Genomic DNA, 24359 nt, shown 5'->3' with positions numbered 1-24359 from the left:
TAACAGCCTCAGTGCATTGGCTTCTGGGGAAAAAAGGAGTTGTTTTCTTTCAGTTAGTGAGAACCAATTGCTGGAAAAACCAATGACTCAGCTCTTTGCGGTGAAACTATTTACATGGGCAAGAAAGGCTGCTGCAGGCTTATAAAAATCTTGCTGCAGATACTGTTTTTTCTTTCCTTATGAAACTGTGGTTCAGGTGGAGTCATGCATCTTCAAACTTTTTTTTTTTAACATCTATTACTTAAAATAAACATGTGCTTTGCTGCCAGAGGATCTGAACAACAATTACCTTAATTATTTCTGTTTACTCTTGGAGTATCCAAAACCACAGTATGAGAGCTGTTGGGCTTTTAAACACCCCTTTCTATGCAGTTAGTAAACAGTAAAGGATGAATATAAAGTCTATCTGTATTTATGCGGTGGTTTCAAAAAGCCCACATTTTTGAATTGCAACTTCAGCATTTTTTTAAAATCCTTCCAACTATATTTTGGATATCTCCTCTGGAGAAAAAACGTTAATGAAATAGCATAGCTTGCTTTTCTAAAGCTTAAACTACATTTTGGAATCTTTTCCAGCATCACTGTTGCTCAAGATTTCCGAGGGAGAATATCCTAGAAGTAGTGAGACACAAGGCAAAAATAACGTCTGAGACTCTTTATAGATGTGATTAGGAAAAGGCACACACTACCCTTCTTATGTTTTGTTGGGCAAGTTTGCCTTTATGCTCTTGACTATCACATTAAAGGAAATACTCCAGCGCTGAAGGTGGTGCCTTCTTTTGACTCCCTCAGTTCACTTAGAGTCTGATTTTTTTTTCTTCAGCAGTATTTAAGTTCACTGTAAAAAAAAAAAAAGCTAAATTTAATAACCTACCAACAAGTATTTTGTTTAAAAAGTCAATTGCAGAAAAAAATAAAGATATCTGTCATAATATGCATAATATTTGTCATAAAATGCAAAGTGCATTTTCTACTAGCAATGGAAACAGTGGTCAGGGAACACCAGTGTACACTTCCCTTGTGAAATGAAACCCAAAATGGAGTTGGGATTGCTAAGAGAGCTCTCTAATTAGAGCCAAGAAGACATTAAGGCTGTGTTACTCGGGTACTTGTTAGCCGAAAGAGAACCTGACTCTTGAGCTGATGAAGGCATCAAGAATATCTGGCAGGTTCTTGTGGTAGTCTCACTACTCATCAGACCCCTATCTTAAACTTGTGGCCCCTTAAGGACAGATATTTCCTGACTCACATCAGAGTCGATCACAATTTTCATTAGGTATCTGTTGACAACCTCATGGTTTTTTGTCTGTATAAGCAAGCCCCTGACTCTTTCTCGTCCCTGGAATACTCTTTTGAGGTAACCTGAATCTTTGTCTCCTGAATTGAGACACCTTATAAACTCTTCTCTTATTGGCAACCTCCTGCATTATTTGGGGGAGGGAGTTTGGCAGTCTAAGAGATAATTAAATGTTACTTTTAGAATCAGATTAATAACAAGCCTCATATTAACATTGGCTGTACCATGAAAGTTGCTGTGTATCTGAGAATAAAATTCCTTTTTGTGTCTTAGTTCCTCATCTACAACATAGAAATATTACAAAAATATGTGCCTACCTCTGGTAAGGGAATACTGTAAGCCTAGCTCTTTTCACATTGAATCAGTGTCCGTATGTATGAAGGTGTCCTGAAGGTAAATAGACTCTTGGGTACCACTATTAATTCTTACAGCCATTTCAGTGAATATATTGAGGTTGTAATTTATTTGTTGGCCTTTTAGCTGAGGATAGTGGGGGAGTCTAAAGATTTCTCAGGTTATAGCAACAACTTTAGAAATAGCTGTAAAGAGTGTTTAATTCATCACTAGTCAACACTAGGTCTATAAAAGTTGGAGTGATTCTGACTGTATAAATTTCAGGTGTATATTCTATGAAAAGTTTTGAAATTATCAATACTTTTTCCTCTCTCTCTTAGTCATCCTTTTCCCATCAACATTAAAAGAGGTTGAATAAGAATTAAGTTATTTATAAAACCAATGGGAATAGGCTTGTTAATAATGTCTAGAGGCACCTTTGTGATAGTGGTAGAATGCTTTGGATTGTACTCCTCATTTCACCTGACATAGCATTCTCTCTCTTGGTTTCTTATGTATTTTTTCTAAGCAATTAAAACTGTACCAATTCTTAATTTAGCTCATTCTACAATTGAATATATTAAGGTTAAATCTGTGTTCTTTACAATGATCGTAATCTTGTAGAAAATGTCTTGCATAAAAGGAATTATTTTGAGTAATACTTGCTAATGAACTTTACTTCATTTTTATTCATTTACAGATGACATTAGATACTCAGAAGGGGGAGGAAACATACTTGTCCTTGTCATATAGCAAAACAAGGACGTTTGGAGATCTAATGCAGGAATATTGTATCTACCTGTCAAGAAAACAGCAACTAAAGTGTTTGTTCCTTCCTGGGGGGTCTTCAGTCAGTGAGGTTCTGTTTTAGAAACGGTTGTAGGTAGAAACAGCTAATGGCAAGCCCTATACAGTATCATGTACAAACTCAGAATTCAGGACGTTTTGCTGATAACAATAGCTAACACAAGGCACTGTCACTCAAAGTACATTTAGGGACTTCCTTGGAGGTCCAGTGGTTAAGATACACCCTCCCATGCAGGGGTACAGATTTGATCCCTAATAGGCAAAGTAAAATCCCACATGCCTCCCAGCCCAAAAAACAAAATATAAAACAGGAACAACATTGTAACAAATTCATAAAGGCTTTAAAAATGGTCCACATCAAAAAAATGTTTTAAAGTACATTTAAAGTAATTTCTTTTTTTTCATTTTTTAAAAAATTTATGTATTTTAATTAGAGGCTAATTACAATATTGTATTGGTTTTGCCATACATCAACATGAATCTGCCACGGGTGTACACGTGTTCCCAATCCTGAACCCCTCTCCCACCTCCCTCCCTGTACCATCTCTCTGGGTCATCCCAGTGCACCAGCCCCAAGCATCCTGTATCCTGCATCAAACCTGGACTGGCGATTCGTTTCTTATATGATATTATGCATGTTTCAATGCCATTCTCCCAAATCATCCCCCCCCCAACCAAAAATTTAGAGAAGAGCTAACACCTATCCTACTCAAACTCTTCCAGAAAATTGCAGAGTAATTTCTGAGGATCCATTGGCAAAATCGCTCTCCAGGAAATATGTGAAGTAATACACCCTTTGTAGGCAGACCTTAAAACCAACACACTGCATTAGCCTCTTGACCAATCACAGAAATAATCTCGCTTTCATTCACAATGGCTTTAAAATAGTGATAGTGTGTTAAAGCATTGCAGCTATTTGAATGCCAGTTTTATAAAAGCCTTACCTGGTCTCTCTTGCTGATGTAGATCTATAATAGACTGAAACTTCCTGGAGTTCAGTTAAGTACTGAATTATCCCAGGGCCAATTTATTAGGACTCTGTTTTAAATGCACCACAGGATGCTAGGCTGACTTCAAAAAAATCTTTGATTCTTAGGACACTGGAAAATAGAATCCAGTTATCGCAGGTTTTCTCGCTATTATACCCCAAAGACAAACGCATGTTTATTAAACTTGGGAGATTTTCCTTTCAGACATTTCATAATCAGGTTGGTATCCATAGAGCCTATGCACATATTTGGTGGTAAGACAACACTAGGTTGGCAGGGACCTCTCTAAGGAGATTTTGGTTTTGACAGGAAGGACACGGAGATTCTGTCTGCCATATTGGTCACTGATCATGTTTTTTTTTTTTTTTTTTTTTTTAACAGTGTTTCACTCTATTGTATTGCAGATGCTGTATCATCATACAAGTGGTTTGAGGGAATGCTGACTTCCAATAAAAGTAATGCTGGTTTTATTAGCGGTATGTACCTAAAATGTATTTTAAATTGTTCTACTTTTCTAAGTGTGATTTTGAAGGATCACTACAGAGATCCAGGGAGGAAAATGGGAGTCATTTCAGAGAGAAGAAGCAGCACAAAGAAAAGTCAAACTTGTTGAGGTTCAATCTGCTATTTGAGAAATGAAATTTTCATTCTACAGTACTAAAATATCACACGATAACATGTAAATTTAAACATGTAGTGATACAAATGGATTCAAAAACACAAACCAAATCATTAGATTCTCACAAGGTATTTGCTAGAAATTTATAAGCATAGAAACCCTTCTATTCATGTGAAACGTGGGGTCAGCTACATTTCTGTGTTTGCTGTAAGTCTGACTTTCTTACAGATTTAATCTAACTGGGTTAACCAAGCAGAGTAGAAAGACTGCTGATGTGTACACGACACATGAAAACTCGCATTGTTATGAATGTAAACAGGTGTAAATAGGACTTGGAGTAAACAGGACTAAAGAAGCAGGGATTTTAGTCCCTGCTTCAAATTTTTCAAGTTTTCAATTTTGAAAATATTCTCTCTGTATTGCAAGGTGTAACACAAATGAAAATCTGAAACTGTATGTCAGAAGGAACTAGAATGTGTTTTTTGGAAATACTGTACAGATTTTTGACTAGGTCCTAGGGGGAAAAAGCTAGAAAAAGAAATTACTTTTAATATGCAGTATAGATAGTTGGAGCCCTGGGATCAAACGATAGGCTCATGATGAATAGATACTTTGGGACAGCTCAGAAGTCCCTTGGCTTTAAAATTCCTTGATACTGTACTTAACCTTTAGAACTTTCCAAAAGCATACTGCACTCAAGTTGCTCCCTTGAAAATTTCCACTTTGAAAACAAAGTCTAGAATTACAGAGAAAATTATGACCCAGTGCCCATGTTCAAAATGTATGTATGTGGCCTCTGAAGAAGGGAGGCCCATGGGAGAGGAGTGCCGACTAGAAGCAGAGGTGAGCTGAGGAGCTGGACTTGAAAATCTACCTCTCTTTCAAGTTGGACATACCTTTTCCACTGAGGAGTATCCATATGATTTTCATTTTGTAATCATTGCCTCATATTTCCTGTCTGCATATATTCATTTTCTGAATGAAAATTTATATTGCAGAGGTTCTCCTTGATTTAGAATTTTTTTTGCTCAGTCAAAATTTGTTCTCCCAGAGAATAGATACTGGGTAAGTTTCACACTTTTGAGAGACACTGTAAATCTCAATTTATGGGCCCTTTGAGCAAGGGACTGATTAAAGGCAATTCATGAAGTAAGACAGCCAAAGAGAGCTTCTGGTCCAAACTTCTTTTTTACAAATTAGAAAGTAGATGTTTAGGTGTTTATTCTAGATCAGTTAGCTTGAGAATTTATAGAACTAGAACTTAAGCCCCTCCTACCACCTGTTTACTTTCATCCCTTGAAATCAGTTACAGTTTATGTGGATTTCTTTGATATTGCTTAAATTTACAGAAAAATATATAATCAAACCATTACTGATGATCTATCCTTAAGGTAGCATATGTTCATTTTTTTCTTTTTTCAAATCTCAAAGCATATGTTTGACTTTTAAAACCATTACTAAAGGTCCATAAATTAGACAAATCTCAATTCTCATTTACCCCAGACTATGTAGTGTATTGTGACTCCAAATTGGGGACATACAATTAAAGGTAAAATTTTGTGTTTCAAGAGATTTTTCAGGTGTCAGCTAAAGCGCATGGAATGTAAAAGTTCTTTAAAAAACGAATGATAGGAAGCCACTCGTGTCCATCAAGAAATGAATGGACTAAAAAATACAATATATATTCATGCAACTTAATATTTTTCAGTCTTAAAAAGGGAGGAAATTCTGATATTATGCTACAACATGGATTGTTGTACATTGAGACTGTTGTGCTAAGTGAAGTAAGCCAGTCACAAAAAGACAAATACTATATGATCTCACTCATATGAAGTTTACTGGCTAGTGAAATTCATAGAGACAGAAAGTAGAATGGTAGTTCCAGGGGCTGGAGAAGGGAGAAATGGAGAGTCTTGGTTTTGCAAGATGAAAGCATTCTGGAGATTGATTGTACAGCAGTATGAGTGTGCTTACCACCACTGAACTGTACATGTTAAAACGGTTAAGATGGTAGATTTATGTTTTGTGCGTTTTACCACAATTAATAATTTAAAAAACAAATAAACATAAAAACAAGAAACATTAGATAAAACTAAACAAAATAATCCTAAAGGAAAACTCAAGTCTGATGGTGAGAAAAAAACTAAAGTACACTTTTTTTTTTTATTTTGCTTGATGTGGTTTTCAAAGAAGAGATAGTTAGCAAGCCTGCCCATTGAAAGAAAATAGAGAAACTGGAGCTAATGGCACGGTGATATTTATTTATTGATTTTATTCACTTATACGTTTGTTTATGATTAAGAAATTGTTGCCATTTGAATGTGTAAAGAGTCAACATAGTCCACAGGTTAAAGTCCAAAGTCTACTCTGACTGTTTGAATCCTAGCTCAGCTATTTAGTGATCACTACCCTTGGACATGTTACCTAATCTCACAGTGCTTAGATTTCTCATAATAATATGGGGGTAATTATACTGCTTGTCCCAGAGAGTTGTGCAAGGACTAAAAAAAATTAAATATCTACTGTCAAGGCTGTGGTTTTTCCAGTAGTCATGTATGGATGTGAGAGTTGGACTATGAAGAAAGCTGAGCGCAGAATTGATGATTTTGAACTGTGGTGTTGGAGAAGACTCTTGAGAGTCCCTTGGACTGCAAAGAGATCCAACCAGTTCATCCTAAAGGAGATCAGTCCTGGTTGTTCATTGGAAGGACTGATGTTGAAGTTCCAATACTTTGGCCACCTGATGCGAATACCTGGCTCATCTGAAAAGACCCTGATGCCAGGAAAGATTGAGGGCAGGAGGAGAAGGGGACAACAGAGGATGAGATGGTTGGATGGCATCACCGACTCAATGGACATGGGTTTGGGTGGACTCTGGGAGTTGGTGATGGACAGGGAGGCCTGGCATGCTGCAGTTCATGGGGTCGCAAAGAGGTGGACATGACTGAGTGACTGAACTGAACTGAACTGCACATAGGAGCATTTAAAATCTGATACTTGATAAATATCATACAGTACATGCTGTATTTAAAAAAATAAAATAGATACAAATTTAGAAAATAATTACCAGTTAATATAGTACTCAATCTTTTGTGAATTATTAGTAGACATAATGATCAAAATAATGCTTTTGTTCATTTTGTCATCTAAAATCTCTCTCCTGTCAGAAAATTTCAACAGATCATTCCAATGTTTTTGCATTTTCTTTTTTTTTTTTTTTAATAATTACACTACTATACAATGTTTAACACTGAAAGAAAGAGAAGAAAGAAGTAGGGAATTCACATTTATTATCTGAAATACTGGGCTGAGGAACAACAATTACATTCTATTGTTAGGTATCAAATGCTGGAATCACAGTGATGATTGAATGATTCGTTGGTAAGTTGTGCTCATGTTTGGTTTTGTTTTTTATGCCTTAGAATCAAATATCAGCAAGTGGTTCAGATTCAATGGTGATGATACTGTGTCATTAAAATGATTCAAGTAACATGAATAGGAATATTGCATGTCACATTTAAGATGAGTTCACTGTTAAGAGTGGGCAGTGTATTTTGAATAATGTATTACAGATGTGCCTTCAGCAGTATGTAAGAAATTAGAACACAATCATTAGTCAAATTTAATAGGATCACTTGTATAATTAATATTAGTACAGAGAACATATAATAGCAAGAAGAAAAATTTCCTAAGAAATACATCTGAAACTTCTTTTACATATGACCAAGTAAATGTTGGGGAAGCTATAGTAAAATCCTTGAGATAGAGGCTAATCCATATCAAGCAATGAATCAGTCTTTCAGAGGAGTTTATCATTAAAACCTTGGAATTAAACATATGTTGAGACCATTATTACATTCATAATGTTAAAACTTTAACTATTTCAAAATTTAATTCTTCACATTAGACTTGTGCCTCAAAGTAAGGATCATAAAATATTACAGACTGCTGAATTCATCCTTCAGCAGTGATCTCTAATTTTCAACCAAAACAAAACCCCACCAGCAAAAACCAAAACCCAATGTAAATGAGGCTAGATTTAAATTATTTTTAGTAATATAAAATGCTTTAGAAAATATATTACTAGATTCCAGTTGTTAAAGTCCCTATTAAAAATTGATATCTCTCCAAACTTTACAAATCTCCAACTGGTGAGTCCATGAACTCTTAGAAGGCTGCTGCTGCTGCTAAGTCACTTCAGTTGTGTCCGACTCTGTGCGACCCCATTGACGGCCGCCTACCAGGCTCCCCCATCCCTGGGATTTTCCAGGCAAGAACACTGGAGTGGGTTGCCATTTCCTTCTCCAATGCATGAAAGTGAAAAGTGAAAGTGAAGTCGCTCAGTCGTGTCCGACTCTTAGCGACCCCATGGTCTGCAGCCTACCAGTCTCCTCCGTCCATGGAATTCTCCAGGCAAGAGTACTGGAGTGGGGTGCCATTGCCTTCTCCACTTAGAAGGCTAGGATCATATTTATAGTAATAGAGAACCTAATTGAAAGAAGAATGGCAGCCTTAATTGGTTTTTATTCATTCAGTTCAGTTCAGTTGCTCAGTCATGTCCGACTGTTTGCAACCCCATGAATTGCAGCACGCCAGGCCTCCATGTCAATCACCAACTCCCGGAGTTCACCCAAACTCATGTCCATCGAGTCGGTGATGGATCCAGCCATCCTCATCCTCTGTCGTCCCCTTCTCCTCCTGCCCCCAATCCCTCCCAGCATCAGAGTCTTTTCCAATGAGTCAACTCTTTGCATGAGGTGGCCAAAATATTGGAGTTTCAGCTTTAGCATCGGTCCTTCCAAAGAATACCCAGGACCGATCTCCTTTAGAATGGACTGGTTGGATCTCCTTGCAGTCCAAGGGACTCTCAAAGTCTTCTCCAACACCACAGTTCAAAAGCATCAATTCTTCAGTGCTTAGCTTTCTTCACAGTCCAACTCTCACATCTATACATGACCACTGGAAAAACCATAGCCTTGACTAGACAGGCCTTTGTTGGCAAAGTAATCTCTCTGGTTTTCAATATGCTATCTAGGTTGGTCATAACTTTCCTTCCAAGGAATAAGCATCTTTTAATTTCATGGCTGCAATCATTACAGATATATAGAATTGATTGTTATTTACAAGTCAAGGGGAATGAGTTTGAGAAACACATAAAGTGACCTGGCTCCTATTGACTACAGGAAGGAACCAATTGTAGTATGAAATCTTCATAAATCCTTATAAATCTTCATATAACATCTTCATGTAACTCAGTGGTTAAATTCATAAGGAAAATACATTGAAATTGCCCAGCTCTATTCTTGTCTAGTTTTCTGGGTGTAGCTGGCTCATTCAGAGATGGGTAAGTTGTGAACATGTGGAATAGCTTGGGCAAACCTTCCTGATCGGACTTCTGCTGTCAAGAGGAGTTTGTGTTGTTGAGTACGTCCTGCTGGTGAGATAGGGAGCTCTCACACTATCAGGTGATACCTAAAGGGAACTTTTGACTTTTTTGTTCCAAAGCTTTCTAGTATAGAGCATGACAACCAATGAGGATGATTTAGCCCAGTCTCCCAACTCCCAATGTGCACTGCACATCGTCACCAAGCCAGTCTGGAAACCCTGCTTCAATCTTGTCATTCTCTTGCTGAAAGACTTCAGTGGTTCATCATTTATAATAGATTTCCTTGGCAGTATAGTTGAGGCCCTGCAAACTAACCTATTTAATAAGCTTGTCTCTTGCTATCCATCTGTTAAAAGCCTTCATTTCAACTAATCATTTACCAGCCTTCAAATGTAATTATGTATTTTATTTGCCCATATTTCTTAAATACCATGAATTTGGCCCATTTTTTAATCCAAAAAATACTTTAATTATCATTCAAGATGAATCAAGCCTGTATTTCTCCATGAGAAACAGAATCTACAGTGAATTTCATTCCCGTTTTAATTCCTGAAGCTTTTATTGTTCATTTTCACTTAGCTTATTCATCCCTGTACTAGTAACACTGTGTTTAATTTCCCCATTCTTCTTACTCATTTCAGCAATTTAATAGATATATGCCCACTTTTCCTTAGTTTTCCTTACACACATATATGTATAATTTATATAATATATATATATATGTATATATAGGTACTATACGTATATTCCTGCATGTAGTACCTATTACAATGTGTTTCCTTCATTAGACACTTAACAAATATGTGCTGATTGATCTATAAATATGTCATAAACCTACAAAAGATAATTTTGGGCAATGAAGAATTGGTTTATCTGGAGGAGGCAAAAAATCATAGGTCTAAACCAACTCTTTCCTCTAGCAACCAGTACTGCTGAAAGAATGGTAACCAAGCTAGGTAACCCAGTGAACAGACTCAACACATGCTTAGGACACCATTACACAAAACTAGATAATTTTTGAAAGACTATCTATATCCGAACTCAAAGCACATCAAATTAGTCACCATGAGGAAAATCAGAACTCGGATGACTTTCTCTTAATTTATGATTTAACATTATTTTTACCTTAGATCGCTATGGTGGCAGAAAAGTGAAGGAGTGATAATCAATATTTTAGTTCAGTTACTCAGTCATGTCTGACCCTTTGCGACCCCATGGACTGCAGCATGCCAGGCTTCCCTGTCCATCACCAACTGCCGGATCCTACTCAAACTCATGTCCATCAAGTGGGTGATGCCATCCAACCATCTCATCCTCTGTCTCCCCTTCTCCTCCCACCTTCAATCTTTCCCAGCATCAGGGTCTTTTCCAATGAGTCAGTTCTTCGCATCAGGTGGCCAAAGTATTGGAGTTTCAGCTTCAGCATAAGTCCTTCCAATGAATATTCAGGACTGATTTCCTTTAGGATGTACTGGTTGGATCTCCTTGTAGTCCAAGGGACTCTGAAGAGTCTTCTCCAACATCACAGTTCACAAGCATCAATTCTTCGGCACTGAGCTTTCCTTATAGTCCAGTTCTCACATCTATACATGACTACTGGTAAAACCATAGCTTTGACTAGATGGACGATTATTGGTAAAGTAATGTCTCTGCTTTTTATTGTCTAGGTTGGTCATAGCTTTTCTTCCAAGGAACAAGCGTCTTTTACTTTCATGGCTGCAGTCACCATCTGCAGTCATTTTGGAGCCCTCCAAAAATAAAAGTCTCTCAGTGTTTCCATTGTTTCCCCATCTATTTAACTATGAAGTGATGAGACCAGATGCTATGATCTTAGTTTTCTGAATGTTGAGTTTTAAGCCAACTTTTTCACTCTCCTTCACTTTCATCAAGAGGCTCTTTAGCTTTCTTCACTTTCTGCCATAAGGGTCGTGTCATCTGAGGTATCTGTATCTGAGGTTATTTGTATTTCTCCCAGCAGCCTTGATTCTAGCTTGTGCTTCATCCAGCCTGTGATGTTGGATGATATACTCTGCATATAAGTTAAATAAGCAGGGGGACAACATACAGCCTTGACGTACTCCTTTCCCGACTTGGAACCTCTCTGTTCCATGTCTAGTTCTAAGTGTTGCTTCCTGACCTGCATACAGATTTCTCAGGAGGCAGGTCAGGTGGTCTGGTATTCCCATCTCTTGAAGAATTTTCCACAGTTTTGATCCACACAGTCAAAACTTTTGGCATAGTCAGTAAAGCAGAAGTAGATGTTTTTCTGGAACTCTCTTGCTTTTTTGGTGATCCAACAAATGTTGACAATTTGATCTCTGGTCCCTCTGCCTTTTCTAAATCCAGCTTGAACATCTGGAAGTTTGCGGTTCACATACTGTTGAAGCCTGGCTTGGAGAATTTTGAGCACTACTTTGCTGCAATATTACTATGCTAAAGCATTACTATGCTAAAATACATAACCCGACCCCAAATCTGGACAGGAGACAGTAGACTTTTATGTCTCTACATCCTTTGCTGTAGGATGTAGAGACATCCTTTGTTGTTTTTGATGTAACAACAACATCCTTTTTTAAATAATATGAACAGTCACAGAACTAGTATATGTATTCCTTTTCAGTAAATTTCCAAATAGAGAGAATGGAAGTAGCCCAACTGTAAACTTAGTGATTGATGGGTGTTTCTCAGTGTTATGTGTGTTTGGCAGGAATATACTGTATCAGGAAAATTACTTGATCTTGTCAGTAGCTCTGACGGAAAGAAAGAAATGAAAAGGAGAGAGGAAAAGCAAAAATAAGGAAAATCTTAAAAAGGAAGAAAAGAAGGAAACATGAAAGAAATCATAAAACATATATTATCTCTGTTTCAATATGAAACAAATTAATCATGTTAAAATTAAAATATAAATTCTATATTTATAGACATCAGGAGCTATAAGGAAAGACACTATTAGGAAATATTACAATAAGGGGAAAGGTATTAGAAATAAACTTTTAAAATATTATTTTTAATATCTCCTATTTACCCCTTGAATTTTTATAGCTGAATGGTAGCATTTGAGTCAAGTGTAGAGAAATTGGATCTGGTACTCTGCAATCATCACCTGCCTCTGGGCAGAGGATTCAGTGGATAGTAGAATAAAGCTGCAGATTGTCTTCAGATTCTCAAATATTCAGTAGGGTAGCTTCTGAAAATTGTAACACCTATTTATGCTTTTCTTAAAAAGAATACTGGATGGTAGCTGTGAATGTTTCATTCATAGAGAAAACAGGTAAATTAGGGAACCAAAATTGTTGTGCCAAATCTTGGATAGAAGTTCTGAGCTGCAAAGTAGAATTTGTAGAAGCTAGTCTGAAGAACTCAGTGGTCACCCGGGATATTCCCATCATCCCCACCCCTTCAGCCTTGCAAATCACCATGTGTATGCAGAGAGCACATAGTCCTCTGCTTTTTCCTCCATTTGGGTACACACTTTGTGTATTGTATTTGGGAAGATTATGCTTTCAGATGGCCCCCAGATGGGGAATACTTACTCATATTGTGGCAGATAGACCTCTGAAAGTCACTGGTGTGAAACAAATATTTTGAGAGACTACCTCCACCTCCAATCCAGGCCTGTGTTCCCCACTTTGATCTGTTATTCTGAGATTCTGGATTTTGAGAGAGTTTATCTGGCTTCCCAAGACTGCCTCAGGCACCTTCTTATCTATTACATTAGCAATAATCAATTCCAGTCTTGAATATAGGGAAGGCACCTTCTCAGGCTGGGTGATGCTAACTAGTGTTCAGGAATCTATACTTTTTTCTGGATGCTGTGCTATCAAATTGGAAGAAGTGTGACTAAGGGCAATAGGAAAATACACAGAGCAGCTTTGCAATCCAAAGTCTAACTTCCATGCTAAGTTCTGGAGTATGGTATTTATAAGCCTAGGGGCGTGTCTGTATTGATAGTTCTATGAAACAGTACTCCTGCGCTGTATTTTATCCTGAGTCATTTCATTCTCTCAGGAAGAGTGTACTAACCCTGCTTTACACATGAGCTTAAATGCAAGCCAGTGAAATACATTAAGTGATCTGAGAGTGGAAAAGTTCTTGAAGTCTTTGTGCTAATGGAATTTGTTTAGTTGATGGGAAATGTGAAAATATATATATATATATTTTTTTTTTTTTTCAAAGGTTGAATGATGCATGACTCTGTACCTAATCAACAATAATTGCTATACTAAGCTAATTTCAGATAATATTCCAAAAAGTTAAAGTACACATTTAAGAATCATTAGATTAAAAATTACCTCTTTATTTGCTGAAAATATAGATATTTTCTTATATACTTGCTTTCTAAGCTCTTAGAAATAAAACTACATCATAAGTGGAAAATGTTATTACAAGAAATGTATTTCAATCTTAGGTTAGGTCTTTCTCCATTATTCCATTTAATTTTACAGTGCAATATATTTTTTGTGAGAAAATTCTAATATAATGGAATAAACCAGGCAGGATATATATTTTTTTCAAATGAGAACACTGCCCAGTATGCTTATTGTTTGAATGATGACTTTTGAAGTGTAGATACCGTATGATTATTTCTAAATATATCGATCACTCTTTCAGTATGTAACTTTAATTCCTTTATGTGCAATGAAACTTTGTATGTAGTCCTTAATTGCCTAACATAATATAGGTACAATTCAGATATTCACAGTGTTTATTAGCAATAGATTGTGTAATAAAAGTGAAAGTGTTATCTGCTCAGTCATGTCCGAATCTTTGTGGCTGCATGGACTGTAGCTCCATTCACAGTGTTTATGAGCAATAGGTTGCTATTTTTATGAAAATGGTTGATATAACTAAGGGTAGGACATTTACCTTTCCTTCTCAGCAACATTTTGTCTGTGACATGTGAAACGATGTTCTAATAATTAGCACTGACCAGTTAGAAAAGTCTTTTAAATAAACCATATTTTAAAGGAGTAAATACATTAGCTGAAAACGATAGCATGACCAGTGTGCAGTGTTGTATGGACATGCCTATCCAACGTGTTCAGTGCCAGGAAAATGTTTTAAGGCCCAGGATAAAGATAAAAACACGTGGCAGTAAGTGCCTATACCAAATAAGAGTTTTATCCTTCTGTCATAAAATACATCACCTCTATTTTCAGCTGGGCCTTAATAACCCTTGGCAATCATTCAGTCTGTCTCTAATTGCCTCAATTTTTCCATTTTCCAAAATTGATTCTTGTCTTTTTCCTTTTCCTCCCTGGATCTTCCTACTTATTTTATGGAGAAAATAAGAGTCCAGTAGACAAAGACTTTTCAACTTCTTGAAAATCTTTATAAAATTAATGAGCTTCCTTCTTCTTTTCCTTTTTTTCTAATTTAGTAGAAGTGTTATCTCTTTTTTGGCCCAAATCTAATCCATCTTTCACCTTAAAACTTTGCGCATTCATCACTCTTTCTTGGCTTTATCGTCACCTCTTTCACTACAGGTTCCTCATTCTCTAAACCATAGAACGTACTCATGTCTCTTACATTTAACATCTCTCCCCTCCCTTAATTTCACCCTAAATAACACCTTCATCGATTCCCTTCTTTCTACTAAACTACTTGTACAAGAGTGTCTGATACTCTGCATTCAGTTGGGTATATCTTTCCCTTTCTCCCTTGCTTTGACTTCTCTTCTTTGCTCAGCTATTTGTAAGTCCTCCTCAGACAACCATGTTGCCTTCTTGCATTTCTTTTTCTTTGGAATGGTTTGGTCACTGCCTTCTGTACAATGTTATGAACCTCTGTCCATAGTTCTTTGGGCACTCTGTCTACCAGACCTAATCCTTTGAATCTATTTGTCACTTCTGTTGTATAATCATAAGGGATTTGATTTAGGTCATACCTGAAAGGTCTAGTGGTTTTTCCCTACTTTCTTCAATTAAAGTCTGAATTTTGCAATAAGGAGCTGTTGATCTGAGCCCCAGTCAGCTCCAGGTCTTGCTTTTGCTGACTGTGTAGAGCTTCTCCATCTTCAGCTGCAAAAAATGTAATCAGTATGATTTCAATATTGACCATCTGGTGATATCTGTGTGTAGACTCGTCTCTTAGGTTGTTGGAAAAGGGTACTTGCTATAACCAGCATGTTTTCTTGACAAAATTCTATTAGTCTTTGCCCTGCCTCATTTTGTACTCCAAAGTCAAACTTGTCTGTTATTCTGGGTAACTTTTGACTTCCTACTTTTGCATTCCAATCCCCTGTGGTGATACGGACATCTTTTTGGTGTTAGTTCTAGAAAATGTTGCAGGTCTTCATAGAACCAGTTAGCTTCAGCTTCTTTGGCGTCAGTGGTTGGGGCATAGACTTGGATTACTGTGGTGTTGAATGGTTTGCCTTGGAAACTAACCTTCAGATGTTTATATATGATCTTCTCTTGACCATCTGTCCAGTACATCTTGCGCCATTCCCCTTGTGAAATTATTCAGTGGGTACGTGCCTTACCATTTGCAATTCTCAGAAAGTTGCACGATCTCTTGTATTAGGGCCTTTGTATCCAAGATGGCCTGTGTATGACACTGATTTGCCATCCTCATCTGGCCACTCCTAGTCATCCTACAAGACTCAGAGCAGAAGATTCTAAAGATCATCACAAAATAGGCTGAAAAATAGCAGAAGGTTTTAAATGTTGCCAAGAGTAGGTGGGGAATATTAAGATATAATTCAAAGCCAAAGTAATTAAAGTTAGTATATTTCTTACCCATAAATAAATAGATCAGGAAAAATAGATCCAGAAATCCTAGGAACACAAAGAGGTATCTTTATTTTATGTAAATCTGGCATTTCAAAACAGGGGTAGAAGGAAGATATAAAAAAAATATTGCTGGAGCAATTTTTTCAGTTAACAGAGGAAACTTGACTGGCCTGTTTCATCACAAACCCCAATGAAAATGTAGACAGAAAAAAGATCAAACCTAAAATTACAAAGTAATAAACATTTACTCTAAATGAATAAGTATTTATTTAGAATAAGAATTCTAAATATTTAGAATGTGGGTAGGGGAATAGTATGGCTTATTAAAATATAAAACTAAAAGCAGAAATTATAGTTAAAGTGATGAAAATGACTACAGAAGAAGTCCTAGTAGTCAAAACATTTTTAACCAAATGAAGCCCTCAAGAAACCATGAGAGTCAGCTTTAACATTTTCTAGTCCATGGGATTCTCCAGGCAAGAATACTCAAGTGAGTTGCCATGGGAAGATTCCAGGGAATCTTCCCGATCAAATGTGGGCCTCCTGTGTTGTGAGTGGATTCTTTACCATTGAGCCACTGGGAAGCCCTTTCTAGGCCCACAGAGTCCAAAACTAACTTACAATGTTCCCATGTGAAGGGTGATTTTATTTTATCCTACTTATATCTTGGTTTATTTTAACAAATTCTTATAGAATAATGTTATTAGTCATTGTTCAAAACAGTTCATAAACCTTCTCCTCCTATTTGAAGATTAAAAAATGTTGAGAAATATGATATTAATAGTCATGATATTCTAAATTTAGGAAAACATAATGTATTAAGGTATATCAAGTTTAGGGAAAGGGGGAAAAAAACTAAAAACAAGTCAATTTTCTTTATCCCTCGAGAGAAACAATTACTCATTATGACCAGAAAGGCTGTTTTTTTCAGTTTATTTGAACAAGATATAAACAGTATGTTTATAGACCAGGCATTGAGTCAAGGAAATAGTGCATGTAGATATTGGAAATAAAATTTTTTTTATAAAAGAATTTTTTAAATAGAAGAGGTCCTTAATGTTGGTACAGTCTGCTTTTTTAATAACTCATACTTTAATAAGTTACAACATCATTATTATTACAATTCCATATATCAGCTAAGACATGGCCATTTTTTATTATTGTATATTGGTTCAGCCTGGCGATAACAAAAACAGTCAGTGGCATTATCTACCACTGGGTTTGCATTCAATAGAAATATTAAAATATTATACTGTGCTTATATAACTATGCAGAAATTTTAAAATATTGTTGCTGGGGAAAAAACCAAGGTATCACAAACTTCATAAAATTGAGAGGAGTTGTAAATCAGCAGATATGCTGAGAACAGAGAATCTTTAGCCTTAATGAGTTGCTTATTGGTGTGAAGCCAGGTGAGTCTACATTCAATTAGGAGACAAAAGAACAAAATTAAAACTATTGATGAAAGCTAAGCAATAAACCATCTATTCTGTGTCTAAAGGAAATGAGTAATTAGGGCTTAGGTACTATGTAGCTCCCCAGAAATTAAACCCTGACTTTCACATATTTTAATTGAGTTTGTAGTTCTGAAATGCACATTTTAAATTGAGCATTTATTGAAAGATAACATAAGGTAAAGTTTGCAAGTCATAAGTGTATATAGATGAATGAATTATTTTATTGAACACACCTGTGTAATCCACACCCAAGGCAAGAAATGGAACATGACCAGCACCCCCAAAACCTCCTTTAATTCTCCTCACCTTTCTCTTCCCACAACATATCCACTAGCATGGACTATTTTTGCCTATTTTTAATTTTATGTGTCTTATTCCTCCTTCCTTTCTTCCTTCCTCCCTTCTGTTTTCCTCTTTTTTTTTTTTGGTAGTTGATTCCTTGCATGTATGTAAGATTTACATCATGTATGTAAGATTTACCCATATTGTTATGTTAGAGAACTTTATTCATTTTCATTACTGTATATACTGTCCATATACTAAAATTTATCTAGTCTAATTAAGAAAAATTTCATTGTTTCCAGTTACATAGAATGCTGCCAACTAAAGGCAAAGCTGCACATATCTTTGAGCTCATATATACACATGTATGTTGAACATATGTAGGGATGGGACTCCAGGGCCATAAGGTACGCATATTTAAACATTAGTTGATATCAGCCAAACAGTTTTCTAATGTAGAGTTTTAAATTTATATTTGCATCTTTACCTCATATTTTTACCAACACTTGGTTTGAATGTTTTTTACTTTAAATCATTCTGGTGGGTGTGTAGAGGTACTTATTTTGGTTTTAATTTACACTTCTGAAATGACTGATGGTCTTGAGCATTTTTTTATTTGTATTCATATGTATTGTGGACATTCTCATTGGGAAATGACTGTTTAAACCTGCGTTCTTTCTCTTACTGAATTGTGGGAGTTGTTTTCATGTCTGAATACAGCCTTCTTGGAAGGTATATGTGTGAAATATCTTCTCCAAGTCTGTGGCTGGCCTTCTTCTCAGTTCTTGCTCTCAGGCTTGTAAAGAACAGTGCCTTGTTAAGTTGCGTCTTTTCTCAGGGATGCTTTCAACAGAATGCGTGTTTTGGTATTCAGAGATTCTTCAGTGTAATGAAGTTGAAATACTTGAATAGTTTTGATTCTTCCCAGTCAGAAAGTTTTTTGTCACATACAATAATCTGCAATCAATAGGGATCTGAGTTTTCTCTGTGTTCTAATGTAGAAGGCATTCCCTGTTGTTTTTTTAATAAGTGTATCCAATTGATGTAGAGCCATTTATTGAAATTGCCTTCCTATTTCTACTGCTCTGTAATTCCACTTTTGTCATGTATTTAATGCCTGCTTATATGCAGGTTTATTTCTAAATTTGCTCTTCTGATTCAGTACTCCCCTCACTTCTCCGACCTGTTTTAATAGGATAATTTTGTTACAAATCTTACTGTTAGCTAGGGTAAGTCGTCTCTTTTTTCTTCAAAATTGCCTTGGCTAGTCTTGATTTCCTAAAAACTTCAGAACTATCTTGTCTTATTTTTACAAGAAATCCTTTAAATTTTGACTGACATTTTACTGAATTTACGACTTGTATCTGGGAGAATTGATAATTGGTCCCCAAGATTCTTAATGGCAGTGGCATTATTTCTGTGAGTAGAATCTTGTCAGATCTAAGCAGCTCATTAATTGCTGTGCTACATCCTTATTACAGATAAGGCTAGCACACCTTTCAGAAAGATAGCTACAAATTTATGGCCTTAATGTTGAGTATTTACTGATACATGAAATATTCCCTGTTCTAGAGCATTCTCTAGACTGAGGAACAACTCTAGGACTGGAGAACTCTAAGAACTCTAGGACTGGGCAAACAACTCACTGCTGAACAACTGTCTACAGGAGAATGTTGGATCCCACCAAAAAAAAATACACCTCACATCCAAGGTCAAAGAAGAAGCCCAAGCAATGTGGTAGGAGGGGCGAAATCATGGTTAGAATCAAACCCCATACCCGCCAGAGATGCTCGGAGGACTCAAACAAAACCTTCTGCGACTTCACAGAGACTGAGCCAGACCTGCCTTTGAGTATTTGAGTGTCTCCTGTGGAGGTATGGGTTGCAGTGGCCTGCTACAGGGACAGGGGCTCTGGGTGCAGAAGACCTGGGTATGGCATAAGCCCTCTTGGAGGAGGTTGCAATTAACCCCACGTACAGCCGCCAGAACTTACACAGGACTGGGGAAGCAGATTCTTGGAGGGTACACACAAAGCCTTGTGCATGCCAGGACCCAAAGGAAAGGAGCAGTGACCCAGAAGAGACTGACTCAGACTTGCTCATGGGTGTGCAGGAGTCTCCAGCAGAGGCGTAGGTTGGCAGCGGCCTGCTGCAGGGCTGGGGGCACTGAGTGTAGCAGTGTGTGCGTGGCATTATCTTCATCACCTCCACCATAGTTTGGCCTCAGGTCAAACAACAGGGAGGGTACACAGCCCCGCCCACCAACAGAAAATCGGATTAGGATTTACTGAATATGGCCCCACCCATCAGAACAAGACCCAGTTTCTCCCTCAGTCAGTCTCTCCCATCAGGAAGCTTCCATAATCCTCTTATCCTTCTCCATCAGCGGGCAGACAGAATGAAAACCACAATCACAGAAAACTAGTCAAATTGATCACATGGATCACAGGCTTGTGTAATTCAATGAAACCATGAGCCATGCCCTGTAGGGCCACCCGAGACAGACAGGTCATGGTGGAGAGTTCTAACAAAATGGTCCACTGGAGAAGGGAATGGCAAACCACTTCAGTATTCTTGCCTTGAGAACCCCGTGAATAGTATGAAAAAGCAAAAATATAGGACACTGAAAGATGAACTCCCCAGGTTGGTAGGTGCCCAATATGCTACTGGAGAACAGTGAAGAAATACCCAGAAATAATGAAGAGATGGAGCCAAAGCAAAAACAACACACAGTTGTGGATGTGACTGGTGATGGAAGTGAAGTCCAATGCTGTAAAGAACAATATTGCATAGGAACCTGGAATGTTAGGTCCATGAATGAAGGTAAATCAGAAGTGGTCTAACAGGAAATGGCAAGAGTGAACATCGGCATTTTAGGAATCAGTGAAATAAAATGGACTGGAATGGGTGAATTTAACTCTGATGACCATTATATCTACTCCTGTGGGCAGGAATCCCTTAGAAGAAATGTAGTAGCCCTCAGAGTCAACAAAAGAGTATGAAATGCAGTACTTGGATGCAATCTCAAAAACAACAGAAGATCTCTGTTGATTTCTAAGGCAAACAATTCAATATCACAGTAATCCAAGTCTATGCCTCAACAAGTAATGCTGAAGAAGCTGAAGTTGAATGGTTCTATGAAGACCTACAAGGCATTCTAGTACTAACACCAAAAAAAAAAAAAAGATGTCCTTTTCATTATAGGGGACTGGAATGCTAAAATAGGAAGTCAAGAGATGCCTGGATTTGGCCTTGGAGTACAGAATGAAGCCAGGCAATGGCTAACAGAGTTTTGCCGAGAGAACGCACTGGTCATAGCAAACACCCTCTTCCAACAATACAAGATAGGACTACATATGAACGTCACCAGATGGTCAATACTGAAATCAGATTGATTATGTTATTTGCAGCCAAAGATGGAGAAGCTCTATACAGTCAGCAAAAACAAGACTGGGAGCTGACTGTGGCTCAGATCATGAACTCTTTATTGCAAAATTCAGACTTAAATTGAAGAAAGTAGGGAAAACCACTACACCATTCAGGTATTACCTAAATCAAATCCCTTACGATTATACAGTAGAAATGGCAAACAGGTTCAAGGGATTAGATCTGATAGACAAGTGCCTGAAGAGCTATGGACAGAGGTTCATGACATTGTAAATAATGCAGTAGTCAAGACCATCCCCAAATAAAGAAATGCAAAAAGGCAAAATGGTTGTCTTAGGAGGTCTTACAAATAGCTGAGAAAAGAAAAGAAGCAAAAGGCAAAGGAGAAAAGGAAAGATATACCCATCTGAATGCAGAGTTCCAAGGAACACCAAGGAGAGGTAAGAAAGCCTTCCTCAGTGATCAGTGCAAAGAAATAGAGGAAAACAACAGAATGGGAAAGACTAGAGTTCTCTTCAAGAAAATTGGAGATACCAAGGGAACATTTCATGCAAAGATGGGCACAATAAAGAAAAGAAATGGTATGGATCTAACAGAAGCAGTAGATATTAAGAAGAGGTGGCAAGAATACACAGAAGAACTGTACAGAAAAGAACTTCATGACCCAGATGACCACGATGGTGTGATCACTCACCTAGAGCCAGACATCCTAGAATGCGAAGTCAAATGGACCTTAGGAAGTATCACTACCAACAAAGCTAGTGGAGGTATGGAATTCCAGTTGAGCTATTTCAAATCCTAAAAGATGATGCTGTGAAAGTGTTGCATTCAATATGCCAGCAAGTTTGAAAAACTCAGCAGTGGCCACAGAACTAGAAAAGGTCAGTTTTCATTCCAATCACAGAGAAAGGCAATGCTCAAATTATTGCACAAATGCACTCATCTCACATGCTAGCAAAGTAATTCCTAATTCAAAATCCTCCAACCAGGTTTCACTGGTACATGACCCGTGAACTTCCAGATGTTCAAGCTGGATTTAGAAAAGGCAGAGGAACCAGAGATCAAATTGTCAACATCCATTGGATCATCAAAAAAGCAAGAGTTCCAGAAAAACATCTATTCCTGCTTTATTGACTATGCCAAAGCCTTTGATTGTGTGGACCACAACAAACTGTGGAAAATTCTTCAAGAGATGGGAATACCAGACCACCTGACCTGCCTCCTGAGAAACCTGTATGCAGGTCAGGAAGCAACAGTTAGAACTGAACGTGGAACAACAGACTGGTTCCAAATCGGGAAAGGAGTACGTCAAGGCTGTATATTGTCACCATTCTTATTTAACTTATATGCAGAGTACATCATGCAAAATTCCAGACTGGATGATGAACAAGCTGGAATCAAGATTGCTGGGTGAAATATCAATAACCTCAGATATGCAGATGACACCACCCTATGGCAGAAAGCAAAGAAGAACTAAAGAGCCTCTTCATGAAAGTGAAAGAGTAAGTGAAAAAATTGGCTTAAAACTCAACATTCAGAAATCTAAGGTCGTGGCATCCAGTCCTGTCACTTCATGGCAAATAGATGGGGGAAAATGGGAACAGAGACTATTTTGGGGGCTCCAAAATCACTGCAGATGGTGACTGTAGCCATGAAATTAAAAGACACTTGCTCCTTGGAAGAAAAGCTATGACCCACCTAAGACATTACTTTGCCAACAAAGGCTCATCCAGTCAAAGCTCTGGTTTTTCCTGTAGTCATGTATGGTTGTGAGATTTGGACTATAAGAAAGCTGAGCACTGCAGAATTGACGCTTTTGAACTGTGGTGTTGGAGAAGACTCTTGAGGGTCCCTTGGACTGCAAGGAGATCCAACCAGTCCATTCTAAAGGAGATCAGTCCTGGGTGTTCATTGGAAGGACTGATGCTAAAGCTGAAACTCCAATACTTTGCCTACCTGATGTGAAGAACTGACTCACTGGAAAAGACTCTGATGCTGGGAAAGATTGAACATGAGAGGAGAAGGGGAAGACAGAGGATGAGATGGTTTGATGGCATCACTGACTCGATGGATAAGAGTTTAATAAGTTCTGGGAGTTGATGATGGACAGGGAAGACTGTTGTGTGGCAGCCCATGGGGTCACAAACAGTTGGACTTGAGTGACTGAACTGAGCTGAACAGAGCCATACTCAGTATCGTTAGGCATATTATTATCTGGTGGAAGTGATGGGAACAGGTATGCCTCAGTGTCTCTACAAATTATCTAGTGTCTCAGAAATTCAATTTCATTACATATATATTGACTACAGTTTGGTGTATGTAAGAGAGTGGAGACTTGATTGAAATAAATATTGGGGATATGATGAGCTATATGAATTGGCAAAATTTCCAGATAATATGAAAAAAAAAGTTATGTTTGTATCGTGGAATCAGATTAAGTAAAAATATGTGATCCAAAATTTTAAAATAGAAAAGAAATAATACAGTCTTCTAATCAGATCAGATCAGTCGCTCAGTCGTGTCCGACTCTTTGCAACCCCATGAATCGCAGCAAGCCAGGCCTCCCTGTCCATCACCAACTCCCGGAGTTCGCTGAGACTCACGTCCATCGAGTCAGTGATGCCATCCAGCCATCTCATCCTCTGTCGTCCCCTTCTCCTGCCCCCAATCCCTCCCAGCATCAGAGTCTTTTCCAATGAGTCAACTCTTCGCATGAGGTGGCCAAAGTACTGGAGTTTCAGCTGTAGCATCAGTCCTTCCAAAGAAATCCCAGGGCTGATCTTCTTCAGAATGGACTGGGTGGATCTCCTTGCAGTCCAAGGGACTCTCAAGAGTCTTCTCCAACACCACAGTTCAAAATCATCAATTCTTTGGCGCTCAGCCTTCTTCACAGTCCAACTCTCACATCCATACATGACCACAGGAAAAACCATAGCCTTGACTAGACAAACCTTTGTTGGCAAAGTAATGTCTCTGCTTTTGAATATGCTATCTAGGTTGGTCATAACTTTCCTTCCAAGGAGTAAGCGTCTTCTAATTTCATGGCTGCAGTCACCACCTGTAGTGATT

At 37.6% G+C, this 24359-nt stretch overlaps 1 long non-coding RNA gene across 14 annotated transcripts in view; it reads left to right on the top strand.

Annotated features, from left to right (window-relative positions):
• LOC147343611 (uncharacterized) overlaps positions 1-24359 on the top strand; it is a 729471-nt gene that overhangs the window by 649398 nt on the left and 55714 nt on the right. For 11 of the 14 annotated variants that reach the window (XR_015156273.1, XR_015156274.1, XR_015156290.1 and 8 more), the window contains one exon: positions 3831-3902. This is a non-coding gene — a long non-coding RNA (uncharacterized LOC147343611). Of the gene's footprint in view, positions 1-3830; positions 3903-19476; positions 21686-24359 lie in introns of those variants that run through there. The other 3 variants (XR_015156292.1, XR_015156291.1, XR_015156278.1) reach the window with 1 other exon arrangement.

This window comes from Bos grunniens, chromosome 27, assembly GCF_055505025.1.
Source record: "Bos grunniens cultivar Pamir isolate PY7600 chromosome 27, Bosgru_T2T1.0, whole genome shotgun sequence".
Classification (NCBI taxonomy): domain Eukaryota; kingdom Metazoa; phylum Chordata; class Mammalia; order Artiodactyla; family Bovidae; genus Bos; species Bos grunniens.
Note: the sequence above shows the minus strand (reverse complement) of the source record. Positions and strands in the feature narration are given on the sequence as shown.